At 36.2% G+C, this 11,307-nt stretch overlaps 1 non-coding gene across 1 annotated transcript; it reads left to right on the plus strand.

The window, feature by feature from the left end:
• Positions 1-2,687: 2,687 nt before the first annotated feature.
• LOC140853061 (small nucleolar RNA R71) lies at positions 2,688-2,793 on the plus strand. Its single transcript, XR_012136139.1, has one exon. It is a non-coding gene; the product is annotated as a small nucleolar RNA R71 (small nucleolar RNA).
• The last annotated feature ends 8,514 nt before the right edge of the window (positions 2,794-11,307 follow it).

An 11,307-nucleotide genomic window follows, 5' to 3' on the forward strand; every position in this document is an offset into this window, starting at 1 on the left:
TATATATATATATATATATATATATATATAACATTGCCTACCTTTTTACGCGAACCACAACGCTTACTTAGGCGAAAGGGCCCGGTTACTCAGTAGGAGACCAATGTTTTTTTTTTTTTTTTTTTTTTTTTTTAATACCTCGATCTTTACCCAATTTCTCATGAAGCAGATTCTTTATTGAGATCAGTAAGAAGAGGGTTATAGAATCACTCCTAAAATTTGGTCTAGTTTAAACCCTACCATTCATTGGGTTTTCTTAATAATTTATTCCTCAGTATCTCTAAAATTATCTTGACCGTTAATCATTCATTTATTAGGATGCCTAATTGACTCTTAATCAAAATAAAATTTGAATACACAAAACTAATTATTTCTGACCATACTCGAGGATTTGATTAATTTTCTTCCCCCCCCAACTTAATCTACATTGTCCTCAATGGAGTAGGAAAGCAAAGAAAATAAAAGGAGAGAGTGCACCTGGGATAATTTTGCTTCGGAAGTTGAAGATAACTTCATTGATTAATAGGCTCTTGTTCTAAATTCCTGCAGCTGCGATAAAGTAAAAAAAAAAATATGAAATCGTTGGGTTGCCTCCCAACAAGCGCTAAGTTTTATGTCTTCAGCCAGACGTCAAGTTTATTAACAGACTCTTCCATACAGAGTGGTCCTTTATTCTTTTAAAAAAATGATGATCAGTTAAAACAAAATAGACGAAATTTGGGTTGCCTCCCAAAAAGCGCTAAGTTTTACGTCTTCAGCCAGACGTCATATGCGATAAAACCAACAAAAGATGGGTAATGGCTCATACTTGATTGTCCATGGAGGAGTGGTTTTATCATGTGGTGTATCCAACAATATGTTAACTTCTTTCATATATCCCTTAAAGTCATACACTCCAAAGTGAGCCAAGCAAGTATCTAAGGGTTCAGGTGCTAGAATTGTGGGTGTTGCATCTTCTATAATATCTTCTAGTGTATCTACTTTGAAGCAACTATCCATTGATGGTCCTTGGGAAGCACCAAACACATTCAGTCTCAGTTTCTTATTCCCAAACGATACGTCCATGACTCCTGTCCTACAATTGATGCATGCATTCGCCGTAGCTAGGAAAGGTCGTCCTAAGATAATGGGAATTTGTCTGGGGTTGCCACTTAATTCCATATCGAGAACCAAAAAATCAACTGGAAAGTAAAACTCATCTACCTTGACCAAGACATCCTCAAGCATTCCACGTGGTTCTTTAATTGATCTGTCGGCTAACTGTAATGTGACTGATGTGGGTTTCAGTTCTCCGAATCCAAAAAGTTCATACACCGAACTAGGTAAAATATTCACACTTGCCCCTAAATCTAGAAGAGCTTTTTCAATGTGATAATCTCCTATAACACAGGAAATGATGGGGGCTCCTGGGTCTTTAAACTTTGGAGGAGTGGCATGCTGGATGACAGAACTAGCCTGTTCAGTGAGACGTACTTTCTTTGGGATTTGTGATCTAGATTTACGTTTTTGGGTACACAAATCCTTCAAAAATTTGGCATAAGCAGGGACCTGTTTGATTGCGTCTAGAAGGGGAAGATTAATTTGGACTTGCTTAAACAATTCCAACATCTCATCGAGTTTTCCTCCCTTCTTATCTGCAGGAATAGGGGCTTTCAGGGCATCCGAAAATGGGGCTTTAGGCAAGTAAGATGATTCCGGTGCAGTTGGTTCCTTCTCTATTTTCAGATCCTCCTTATTCTTGGGTGATTTGGATTCGGTTAGAGGTTTAGGGTCAGTCTCATTGGTTTTACTAGTGTGTTCAATGACCTTCCCACTTCTCAGAGTCATGATTGATTTGGCATGTTCAGAAAAAGCTTCTGGGGTATTATAACTCTCAATCACAAATTGCCCTCTTGGGTTGCTCTCGGGTTGGCTAGGTAATTTTCCTTCTTCCCTCCTACTGAATGCAGTCGCTAGTTGACCTATTTGGGTCTCTAGCTTAGCAATGGATTGTGTGTGGGAGTTAAGGATCTGAGTGTTGACTTCTAATCTTTCTAGTGCTTTCAGGACTTTTTCCTCAAAAGCTGAGCTGTGACCAGTAGTAGACGGTTGAGGAACATTTTGGAGTTGATGGTATGGTCCATGCCTATATGTTGGGTCTTGATATTGAGGTCGAGGTGTGGCAGGACCAACCACTGGTTGTGGTCTCCAAGAAAAATTTGGATGGTTTCTCCAGCCGGGGTTATAAGTGTTCGAATATGGATCGTTTTCTGGTCTGCGAGCTTGTTGGACTTGCTGAACCTGCTCGTGCACAAACTCAGGAAATTGGGGTGCGGCTGGGCATTCACTAACAAAATGGTTCGAACTTGCACACAATGCACAAACTTCTTGGATTGGATTAGGTGGAATTGGGGATTGTCCAGTGTTTAGAAGACGATCTAATTTTTGGGACAGTTCATCTACCTTTTGATGGATATCTATGGCATTTCCTACTTCATATATTCCACCTCTTTTTGAGTTTAACATGGGTTTATCTCTAATAGAGGCAGACATATGATGTAATGAATTTTCACTTAAAATTTCAAACAGTTGCCATGCCTCATCCTCACTTTTCAGCATTAATGTTCCACCGCATGATGCATCGACCATTTGTCGATGTCTTTCAGAGAGCCCATCATAAAAACATTGGATTAACTGCCACTTGGGTACAGCATGGTGGAGACATTTTCTAATAAGGTCTTTTAATCTCTCCCATGTTTCATGAAACATTTCTCCATCTAATTGGGAAAAACTAGTTATGGCTTTCCTTATTTGATTAGTTTTTCCTATGGGAAAATATTTCTTGAGAAACTCTCCTTGTAGCTGGTCCCAGGTTGATATAGTCATGGAATCCAAAGTATGTAGCCAGTATTTGGCTTTGTCCTTAAGTGAAAAAGGAAATAATTTCAACCTAAGAGCATCATCGGAGAAGTTGTGAATTTTGACAGTTGAGCATATCTCAAGAAATTCTTCAAGATGTTTATAAGGGTCTTCATTACTAAGTCCATAAAATGAAGGTAACATTTGGATTATACTGGACTTAATTTCATATTGAGTGGCCTCCACTGGGGGTACTTGAATACAAGGAGAGTAGGTATATGTGGAAGGAGTAAAGTACTCCTTCAATTGCTTGGGTGGATCATTCTCCTGATTTCGGTCCATCTTTTTATGTCTGTAGGCTCTAAAGGTTCTTTCTATTTCTGGATCAAAAGGTTGGATTTCTGGTCGTAACGATCTACGGCCAAGCATACACCTTACAATTATACTGTAGAGCACACACAGAATTTTTTTTTTTTTTTTTTTTTAAATATATATTTTTATAATAAAGTGAGAAAAGAATGAAGAAAATCTAAAGAGAAGAACCTAAGAACCTTAAATCTATGAAAAGGGAGAAATTAATTAATGTTTAGATGTTAATTGCAATCAACTTAAACAATCATAGACTCTCTATCCTAAGGTTAACTTAGATCTAGACAGCTCCTAACTTTCAAGATTGCTTTTGAGCACTCCAAGCTCAAGACTGACTAACTGACTCGGCCAGGTAAGCGTAAGATGTGGGAGGTTCCCTGCTCGTTGCTTTCCTTAGACACCAACTAAGTTGGCCAGGTCAGTCAACGGAACCAATTGAAAACCACTTTCTTTAACCACTTGCCTTAGACACCGAGCAATTAACCAATCCGCACTCGGTTCAACTCTAGAGCTTTCTTATCCTATTGAGCTCGAAATTCCTAGGGTTGACGTCTAGTTGATTTTAAATTAAGGTCTAGGTTATGCAAATGCAAGGGAGTGATTTGTGGGCCAAGGAAGGGTGATCAAATCCCCACCTTATCTGGTTAATGGGTTATTGCCCTTAAGATCAATTATGGAGATGCAATGCAAAGAAACAAGGTGTCCAATCAGGTTAGAAATTTTTATATTTGAGGTTACACTATTTTAGTTAAGTGTTATGAAATGTCAGTGGTTTTTTTTTTTTTTATATATATATATAATTTTATCTTGTTGTATATTTTTTTTTTAATTTTTTTTTTTTAGTTTTGCAAGAAAATAAATTTAAGTGATTAAGTCTAAAAAGCAATAAATTACTGGGCTATGAAAAGTAGCAAATTATTCTAAGCAGAAAAATTTCTAAGATTAAAAAGTAGTAAAATATTTATGCAAGATAATTATGTAATTATGCAAATAAGATTATCTAGTTAGAAAGCACTGAAAAAAAATTAGAGCGAGAAATAGAAACTGAAAAGCATTTACTTTTTTTTAAAAAAAAAATTTTAATTTTTTTTTTTTTTAATTCAACCGTGCCAAGATCCCCGGCAATGGCGCCAAAATTTGATGCGTAGTCGTTGATAGCACCAAAAGTAACTCTGCTCACTATGTAGGTAGGATGAGTCGAGATCGTATCCTCAGGGATCTTGGGCTAAATTGAAATTGCAAGGTAAAAGAAAGAAGCGTTGTTTTTGATTTAGAAAATAAATTATCGTAAAATTGAGGTAATTAAAAAATAAAAAGAGCTCGGGAGTTTTGAATTAATTTGCACTAGCAGAGTTGTATCTCTTTTTTAACTAAATAGATGTGATTAATCTTAGAAAAAATACCTATCTTTCCTCGGCACGCTCCGTACCCGTAGATCACGGCGCGTCTCCGGAAAGACTAGGTACACAACTCTTCTTTCCTCGGCACGCCCCGTATCCGTAGATCACGACGCGTCTCCGGAAAGTAAAAGTTGTTCCTAATATTAATCTAACAAGAAAGCATAAATAAAAGCATATGATAGGGAGCAAATAAAGAACTCATGACAATTTAAATAAAAAGCATAATCTTTATTGCATATAAAGAAATACAGAAAAGTTTAGAACAATAAACCATCTCTGTGTCGTTACAAAATTTCTTCTCCACTCCCGAGACTGCTAGCCTAGCTGCTCATGAAGTAGTCCCTTTCTGTTCCTCTATGCAAGGCTTTAGAAGAATTTCTGGGCTCCCCCTTCAATGAGAGTACAAAAGTCTTTTTATAGGTGTTAGGAGGGAGGAGTTTTACATGATATTTCGATGTGGGACTAAAAAAATACAAATCTTTCAAAACATTTCTAAATATTATTTTTTTCCTTATTTTGAACTTGTCTGCAGTGCGCCCACACCCGCAAGATGCTGCACCCGTGCCCGCATCAGCGCCCGTCCCGCATCCGCGCCCGTCCCCGCGCGTCCACGCCCGTCCCCGCGCGTCCACGCCGCGTCCCGCGCGCGGGTGTTCACGCGCCAAAGAATTTACGCGCGCCAAAGCATTTGAATCACGTGAAACCGCCCAGATCAAATTCACGTGAATCCCTTTTTCTTATATTCCAAAAAGAAACAAAAGTTCCATCATAATGATATCTATATCCTTTTTGGATTCTTTGCATAGTATCTTCATTTTCTATAATACCGGATGCATCTTTCTTTTATTTTAATTTTATTTTAAGTCTAATTTTCTTCAAACTTGAGTCTTTTTGATCTATGAATCGGACTCTTTGTATCGGCGATCACCTTTCCTGTAAAACATAGAAAGAAACATCAAATTCTTAATAAATAAGATAAATTAAATATAATTTTTTAATTTAAAATACTTAAATTAAGTGTTTATCAGACACCACCTCTCAAGATCTTTTCAATACCATGCAATGCAACAGAAAGAAAGAAGAAATAAAATAAAATAATCAAAATATGTGGATCAGCTACAAAGGGGCTCGCCTCCATGGGGCATGCAAACTTCACTATAAAAAAAAAATTACAAGAAGAGATCTCACCCTCAACTCTTGTACACCCAGTTCTCTCTCACAGAAAGTTTTCCTCACAAAAGCTCTCTCTCTTGGAAGACCCCCTTGAACCCCTGAAGTGCCTGATGTCCGCTGTCCAGGAGCCTCCTATTGGAAAAGGCGTAGGGTTTCATGCATGAATTTCAAAATATTTTTGAAATATAATGCCGTGAAATATGTAAATTAAATAATTTAATCTACAAATACATATAATCAAATTACTAAATCCTACAATTAGGACCTATAACATGTCATATTATATTTATAAATTAGAAAATAAAAGCTTTGGTATTGATCAAATCAATACCCTATATCTAAAATAGTTTTAGATCTAAAACCTAGATCACATCTAGATAAGAGAAGAGATCAGATCTCTTACCTTCATGCGGGTCGAGAACTCTATGGTTGATTTTTCTTGTTATCTTTGGAGCCGCACACACGTCCAGCCTCTACAGGTGATCCACACGAGGCTGCAACAAAATCGGAGGTTCGTCAAATGAAGATCCGCTCGAAGTGCTAACTTCTTGCAGATCCCTCTGGATGGTTAATCTAGAAGATATTCTTCGGATCTCTTGGACATTCCAAGAGATGAAGAATATGAGGAGGAACAAAGGAGAAGTCAAACCTTTTGACCTCCTTGAAATCAAAAATAATAATATAAAAGAAAAAGTCCTAAGAGAAGACAGTTCTTCTCTTTCAGTACATCAATGATTGATGTCCTGAGAACATCTCTATGCTAGGACATGAGAAGACCATCTTCTCTAGATATTTCTCTAACTTTCAGATCTTATGATATCTAATTTTTCTTATAGAAAATTTCATGATTTATGAAGAAGAAGGATTCTAAAAGAAACCTTAAGAAAAGACCTTCTTTTCTTCTTCTTCTCTCATCAGAACATGATCATATCATATCCAAAATAAGATCACCATTCTCCAACTCATTGGAGCATGAATCCACCATGCCATCCCTCTCTCTCTCTCTCTCTCAAATTTTTATCACATAAAAATATAAAAAAAAAGAGAAAATAAACTGAAAAGAAAAATAATAAGAGAAAATAATCTTCTCTCTTACCTTTTGTTTCTACAAGACATCAACTTTTGATCTCTTGATAGAAGATTCTTCTCTAAGTAATTTGATACCTCAAACCACCCATTCCATCCACTTTCTCTCTCAAATTTTATCACATAAATAACACAAAAAATAAAGAGAGAATAATATGAAAGAAAAATAATGAGAGAAGATAATCTTTTCTCTTACCTTTTTTCTCTACAAGACATCAACTTTTGATCTCTTGATAGAGGACTCTCCTCCATGGATATTGGTGCCTCAAACCACCCATGCCATCCTCTTTTTCCTCTGGTTTTTCTACCTATTTTTCACCAATTTTTGACTGCCTATCTCATCTCATATGGGGCGGCAACTTTATATATGGCAAATTAGGTCAAAAGACCTAATCAACAAGGAGTCCATGGGGCATCCAAGAGTTGGACACCCCTTGCCTCATAAATTTTATAGAGAGCATGAAAATAACCACAAAAGGGATGACAAAAAGAAGGGATAAGGATGGAGGAAGTTGGCGCATGAGAGGAGAGAAGAGTCCTTGTGAAGAGGGACTCTTTCAAACAAAGGAGATAAACCTAAACCACTTTCCATAATTAGCCAAATCATTTTCTATATTGAATAAAATTAAATCAGATTCAAATCTCTAGAATAAGTGGTGTGAGATAATATTCCTTGGATGTGGATATCATAAAAAAATATCTAAAAATTAATTAGTGGGTGTGGGCTTGAGATTTCTTAGGTGGCGTAAGAGAAGAGATGGAGTCCTAGTCTAACTAGGATTCTTATGTAGATTAGGTCAAACACTTTGAACCCAATCTAAATTAATTGCAACCTAATTAATGGTGATTCTAGTCCAACTAGGAGTCCAATTAAATCAGATTGAACCATATTTAATTCTAATTTAAATCCTAACTTAATTAGGAATTGGGTTTATACAAGTCCTAGTCAAATAGGGACTTGTTCTCTCTTGCAATTGGCTTATCCAATAAACCAATTAGACTTAATCTAATTAAATCCAAACTAATTCTAATTGAATCAAATTTAATTAAACTTGATCTCAACCTAATTGCTCAATCAGATTGAGCCATTTAGCAATCCAATTATTAATTGATCCTCCAGCAACACTTGCATTAGGTCAAACATCAATCACATTGATCGTTTAACCTTAGAATGATTCTCAAGCATCGATTAACCATCTGATTAGGTTACAACCTCTTATGTGTGTGACCCTATAGGTTTGAACCTAAGCTAGTAGCATAAAAATTAATTTCTATACCAGTCAAAGTAACCATCTAGCAATGGTTCCCGACGTCTAGATAGGTCGAATGTATGCAAAGCAACATTCTAAGAATCTTTGACCCATGGTTATCGTATAATTCATCCTTTTGACCAATAATGCTCAAGATGACTTCGAGTATGCTGTCAACACTCATATAAGTCATCTCTATTGTGTCTCAAAATTTTGCAAATCCCGTGACTCCTCACGAGGATTACCCAGGCTTAGGTTTTGCTAAATTGAAACACAGCGAGACATTCTCTTTCTGAAGTTAATTAGGAGTGGTCAATCCCATCTTGACTCACACACCAACTTCACAAGTACTTGACTATACCCAAAAATCTTTCGAACCTATAGTCCGGCACCAAAGTACAGTGAGTTGCTTGCAAGTCACCGTGGTGATCTCAGATCGGAGGGACACTTATACCCATTAGCCTTAGCTAACTACTCTTGATAGTAGAGTGTTATATTGGTCACGTTCAATATAAATATACTCCTACATCTCATCTGGATGCCATACCAGTATCTCCACACCACTTGATTATGAGGACAACCAACGCATATGGCATACAGCGACCTACACTTGATAAGTTATCATCCTTGTTAATAACTTATCATTTGATTATGAATAATTTAAGAACCATCCGATAAATCTTTCTTTATCGATTGATTGTGGTTCTAAGAACTTCATCATAATTTAAGAGTTCATTTAAAGAAAATAAAACTTTTATGATGAACCTGCCAAATAACTATTATTATTAGATAAGTCATATACTAATTCCAATCATCTACCACTTAGATGATTGACTTTAGGATATATTTTCCAACAACTCTCACTCGTACTAAAGCCAATCAGAATGATATCAAATATTTTATCTTCCACTTGAGTTCGTAGAACTTCTTAGTTCCGAGGCCTTAGCAAATGGGTCAGTCAAGTTCTTCTTTATCATCGATCTTTCAAAGATTGATGTCACCCTGATCTAAAATCAAAAGTGATAGCAATACAGAGTATACTGGTCCTTCAGTTCTTAAGCCAGATTTATGGCTCCAGTGCTACGATAGGACTGGACCATCGATGGAGGGTGCCACTCCCAACCTGCTAATGAAGCTCAGCAATTACATGGTAGCATCATATGCTACGATGTACTCTACATCACTAACTGAGTAGGCTAAAGTATCCTGCTTGGATCCTTTCCAGCAAATTACTCCTACAATTAGGGTATGATCCGATACTTTTTTGTTGTCATCTTGATCTGACTGAAATTGAAACATCCACATGTTTAAAGTCAGAATTTTCATATTTGAGTCACTGGACCTTAGTATTTCCTAAATACTTAAGGATTGTCAATACAATCTTTCAGTGGTTCTTACTTAGATCAGACTGGTATTTACTCACTACAATTAGTGAGTATACCATATCTGGTCTTGTACATGGAGAAATTAGATGACACCTAAATCTTTATTCTTTGCAATACTGGAATGTCATTCCCGATTAAGAGAATTTCATCCACAGACAACACAAGGAATAACACTACAGAATATTTTGCCCACTTATAAATGCAGGATTCCTCTTTGTTCATAACAAAGACATATATTCAAAATGTATGTTCTAACTCTGGGATAATAGCGAAAATGGGCTTTATAGGTCTCCACCTTCCCGTTTGCGCTACTCTGATCCTTTTGAAAAATTCATTCACACCTAATAGATTTTATTCCTTTAGGTGAATCATCTAGTATCCATATACTATTGATTTTCATGAACTTCAATTTGGATTTAATGGCTCCAAGCCACTTCTCAGAGTTAGACCACTACATTGCATCCCTATAGGTGATCAGATCCTTGTTAATCTCATTAAGCTCAATAGGATCGCTGTCTCAGACCTAGACACTGAAGTGTCTGTCTGACTAATGCGGTACTCTATCAGATCTCCATAAAGGTGTTACTTTAATGAGCTCCGAGTTTGATCTAATCAAATTTGGTTCTATAGATTTACTAGATTATGTCGGTTCATTTTCTACCAGTCAAACTTACAAGTTCAATTTGATAGGCATCAGTTCCTTCTCTAAGGAACTCTTTTTCAAAAGAAATGTCCTACTGCTGATGAGCATCTTATGTTCTTCAGCATGATAGAATTAGTAACCCTTAAACACCTATTGGATCAAGAACCAAGTTTATCTGTATGCAAACCTTTGACATAGGCCGATCAACTCTAAACCCAAAGGTGAGAGAGTCTAGATCTATGCCCATTCCATATCTCATATGGGATCTACACAACAGACTTACTCAGTATATTTTCAGAGTAAAACAGATAATCACACAAGAGCACAATCCTGAAATAGACAGAGAAGTGAACCCTATTGTGGATTGAACCATGTCTAACAAAGTTCAACTTCTCCTTTCAGATACACTTTGTTTCAAAAAAGAATCCACTGAGAGAGAATCTAATTCTCTCCTAGATATGTCACAAACTCACTGGATAAGTATTCGCCTCCTCGATCTGATCGAAGAATTCTAATACCTTATCCAGTTTGTTTCAATCTTTCATTATTGAATCATTTGAACATTTTAAATAATTCAAATCAGACGAATCTATGTCCAGATAGGTCATCTGTAATAAAATATTAATATCTTCTTCTAGTACTTAAGTTCAAGGTCCACATACATCACTATGTATGAGACTTAGAACTTTATCGGCTCCTTCACCTTTTCCATTAAAAGATGACTTTGTCATCTTTTCAAGAAGATAAAACTCACAGGCTATCAATGATTCACAATCATTGATGTCGAGGTTTTCCTCTCAAGCTAATCCGTTTATCCTGTTCTTGTTAAGGTAACTCAGCCTATACTACCAAAGATAGACATCCATGACATTATCTAACTTGGGTGTGTACATTACACTTAATAGACTGTGTAAATATTAAATGTCATTTCCTTATTGTCCATATATTATTGTAACATTATTCATAATAATATCACAATAATCTTCCTTTATTAATGAATGATGATCATCTTTGGCCAAAAGGCCAACAAAGATTACATTCATCATAAACAATGGACAATAGTAACAATTACTCTAAATAACAATGTTTGAAAATAAGCTCTACAATTCCTAAAGTTAGGATTGAAATAAGACTTCCATCCCTAACATTCAAGAATTTCTCAC

Source organism: Elaeis guineensis, chromosome 12 (genome assembly GCF_000442705.2).
Source record: "Elaeis guineensis isolate ETL-2024a chromosome 12, EG11, whole genome shotgun sequence".
NCBI classification, from domain to species: domain Eukaryota; kingdom Viridiplantae; phylum Streptophyta; class Magnoliopsida; order Arecales; family Arecaceae; genus Elaeis; species Elaeis guineensis.